Source organism: Podarcis erhardii (assembly GCF_964252035.2).
Source record: "Podarcis erhardii genome assembly, chromosome: 10".
NCBI lineage: Eukaryota > Metazoa > Chordata > Lepidosauria > Squamata > Lacertidae > Podarcis > Podarcis erhardii.
Window position 1 is genome coordinate 25,111,171 of NC_138500.1, and position 4,104 is coordinate 25,115,274.

Consider the following 4,104-nt stretch of genomic DNA (forward strand, 5'->3'; position numbering starts at 1 on the left):
CTTTCACCCAAAGAATTCTGGGCACACTATAGTTTACCCACTGTAGCTGCAATTCCCAGCAACCCTTAACAAACTATTGTGCCCAGAATTCTCTGGGGGAATGAATGTGCTTTGAGTGTGCACCCAGCCTACATGCATGCTGTTCTTGGGGTGGTGGGGAACCACATATGGGGAGATGGGTATTTCATTCAATGTATAGCATATATGTTCATAAATAGCTCAGACTAGATCCTTAAGTGCAGTGGCGCCTGCTTTGTGGAACATACACCCCATTGAAGTTAAGCAGACACCAGCACTGTACACAATTTCTCAAAGGCTAACAGCATTATGGGCCCAAGCCTATGGAAGTCCTTCCCACCTGAGATAGACAGGCACCCTCCTTAGTGAACTTCAGGTTCATGACAAAGACTTATTCTTATTTTAAGGTAGTGTATGGGTTTTATTATTATTTTTTGCTGTATGGTTATTTTTATGTCGAAATGTTAACGATTAAGTGCCTTAGATAAAAATTAATAAACTTTAAAAAAAATGTTTCCCAATATGAACTTACACAGATTTTTTTTTTTTTGGTTGGGAACTCTTTTATTCATTTATTTTTACTTGCTTAATTTTTTATTGTTGTAGATCACTATGGTATTTTGTAATGTTTATAAATATTCCAAAATGAACAAACAGCTGTACATTACAGAATGAAGGAAGCAGGCAGAGCATAGTTAATTTTGGGGGCACAGTGAATAGTGCGCTGGAGATAAAACCTGTGAAGATTCAGGTAGGATGCACCAGTGGTTGCAGCCAGGGCCAGCTCCAGGCAGTTGCTACCTCAGGCAAAGAACAAGATAGCACACCGTCTATGGATTGGGATGGAAATATCTCTCAATTTCAATTCTCACAGCTTCTAATTCTTCCAGTCTTAAATTCTGTTCTCCATGTTTTTACAGTGAGTTGTGGATTTCCTTTTTTAAAAAACCCCCATGAAAATTCTTCGGCATTTCAGTGTGGATTTCTCCTAATAAACACATTTTTGAATGCAGTTATGACCAATGTACACATTTTTACAAGCTATTTTCCCCAATATAATGCATTTTGGGTGTAATTTTCATTTTTACACACTTTCACCTAATATATGCATTTTTAAAAACATTGGTTGGTTGGAGAACTACAACATAAAACTGGGTAAGTGTCAATTTTGGAGGATACAGTAGTTATGCTTTGGTTCTCATACTGGTTCAGAAAGTGCCAATTTGATAAATGTGGCTTTAAATATGAATTGAATAAATCCCTCCCCCCATTCCAACAGGTGGTATACAGGCCAGGCCATGGTTAACACAGGTAGTGGGAATACAGAGGGGGAAAGCCAGGAAGATGTTGGCACTGTCTCCCAGCAACCAGACTCTGCCTAATGGTAGGGAGCTGGGTGGAAGTCTCTCTCGCTTACTTTGGGTTATTATTCCCCTGGTAGAAAGAGCTCAGCTGAAAGGAAATGGGCATAGGCATGTTTTCCACATCTTCATTGAACTAACATGATCTAACATGTTACCAGGCCACACAAAGCTCTCCTTGCTGCTTGCCAGTGCCAGTGCCAGATCAATTAGCTTTAAACATAACAACATATGCCCTAACAAACAGCTGTTTATGTCTACCCTTCTGAAAGTGAACAGATAAGACCTGACAGATGCTTCTGGTGGGAAAAAGGATCAGCCCAAAACATGCATTGGCTCCTGGAAAGAGGACTGTGGTCAAAGACCAAAAATAAGTAAAGGCTGGCTGCCATCGAAGTCAGAGAGAAAGGGAAGGAATTGTGATAAAGACTCTCCTCCATAAACCATTTGAATGGCTTCCTAGCTTCCATGATGGGGGTAGGTTTCCACTTGTGATTCTAATACTGTAATATTGCTCTGAATTCCAGGAATAAATATATGTGCCTTGCTCACATCTAGACTAATTACAATTTTCTCTACACAGGCCTGCCCTTAAAAGTGTTCAGAGTGCATTAGCTAGGGTTTACCGTGACTCCCTGTTTGTTTCCAAGATCAATTCAAGGTACCTTACTACCTTTACTTTACAAGGTACCTTACTTTACCTTTAAAGCCCCAGGTGGCTTGGAGTCAGGATATCAAAAGACCTTCCCAATGTAAACAACAACAACAGCACACTGAGATCCTTGCACAAGGTCGTGGTCTTTGTTACCCGTCAGAGGTGCAGTGATGGGAGCACAAGGGAAGGCCTTTTCAGTGATAGCACCAGACTTTGGAACACACAGGAGAGACTTTGGAATCTCTCCTGTCCCCCCCATCTGTCCTTTTCAAAGCTTAAAGTTGAGGTGCACTTGTTCCAGCATGTTATGCTGAAGGCAGGATTAAAATATTTTAATGAATAAAAATTTATAAATGGTGGTTAACCCTCCCATGCAGTTTCCTACAGTCAGTTTGGTCCCCACAACAACGGAAAAAACTGAATGCAAAACTGTTTGCTGTTAAATGAAGGTGCTGTCTGAAACGTCATAGCACATGCATGTTCCCTAAAGTAATATATGCAGTAGTTGCTGCATTATAGCAAAGTATGTGTACACACAGGCTGTTAGCATAGTGTGCTGTGAATATGTGTTGGCACTTTGCTGCAACACGGATATCTGCCCCTTCATAAAAAGGCATATGGAAGTGATTGGCATAATTTTATATAATGCATTGGGCAAGAGTGCACACATCTGATGCCAGCTGTCATTGTGCAGGCAATGCAGATCAAAGTCCCAAGTATCTCTCTCTCTCCATTGTATTACTTCCTGCCAGCTCATCTGACTGATTGCCCTGTCAGTCAGTGCAGCACATGTGAGGCAGCTGTTGCCCCAGGCAAGCAAGCACTGAGGATAAGTTATCAGATTCTAGAGAGCACATCTTATCTCCAGACAAACTAGGCTACATTTTCTTCAATCTTTAATTCCTTGGAAAAAAAGACATATGTACTCTATCTAGAAACACCATTTCCCACAGCTCCTCGTGTGATAAGGAAAATTGCACTCTGCACTTGCTCAGGGGCATTTTCAACAGTTCTCCGTGACTATTTATTTATGACCCCTCTTCTGTTCATAAAGCATCCAGGCTGGCCTACAACACAAATGAAATAGCAGCACAGTTAAAAACAGTATCACTGTAAAACCATAAAAAACAACCAATGACAAATATTCCAGAGTTGGGCGCTGACAGTGGCAGCAGATGCTGAGACTGAGCTTTAGCACATTAGTTTTACCTCATTTCAAAAGCTTTTAAAAGTTTTTTAAAATCACATTTCAAGAGCTTTTAAAAGTTTTTTTAAATCACATTGGTCCCCTTGAGGGGGAGAGGTAATTAAATGAGTCAGGGCCTTGAGGTTGGGGTATCGTGCCCCCCAAAGAAAGGTGATAACCCTAAAGGGAGAAATTAGAAGTTCTCTTGGTGAGAATTGCAACAGATAAAACTATGCACAAATAAGTGATTATTATTGACAACAAATTCCTAACAGCGATAATAACACGAATGATAATGAAGCATTATAGTTATAAATCGTTTTTCTTCATGCTAACGTACTCTTTTAAACAAAGGTTTTGTTTATACATTTTATTATTTACAATCAATTTAACATTTCAAAGTTCCTTCCTTCGCCCTCTTTCTGTGGTTTCTTAAATTTATTTTTTAATATCGATTGCATATCCAAATTCATTTAATTTGCTCGTTTAACTGAATTAATTTGCTCATTTGATTTAATTAAGCAATCAAGATAACAAACTTTTCATATAAAAGAATGGAAATAACCTGCAGTTTCGTAAGAGTTTACATTTGAAGCAGAAAATTAAATAATTAAACATACCAACGTGCTCTTAACGCATTAATTAAATGCGGTTCTAATCGAGAGTGACCAAAAAAACACCCGCGTTAACAAAACCGATATACAGTTTGGTATATTGCTGCTGTTGCAACTTGCAATATTATATCAGTCATAATACCACGCCCTCGTATTAACACTGAATCCTCCTCATCCTCAATCGTGGTTATTTATTTCCTCCAGCGGGCCTCCCCCCCCCCCCACGACTCCCGCCTTTTTCCCCTCCGCTAACTCTTAGTCCTCAGCGGC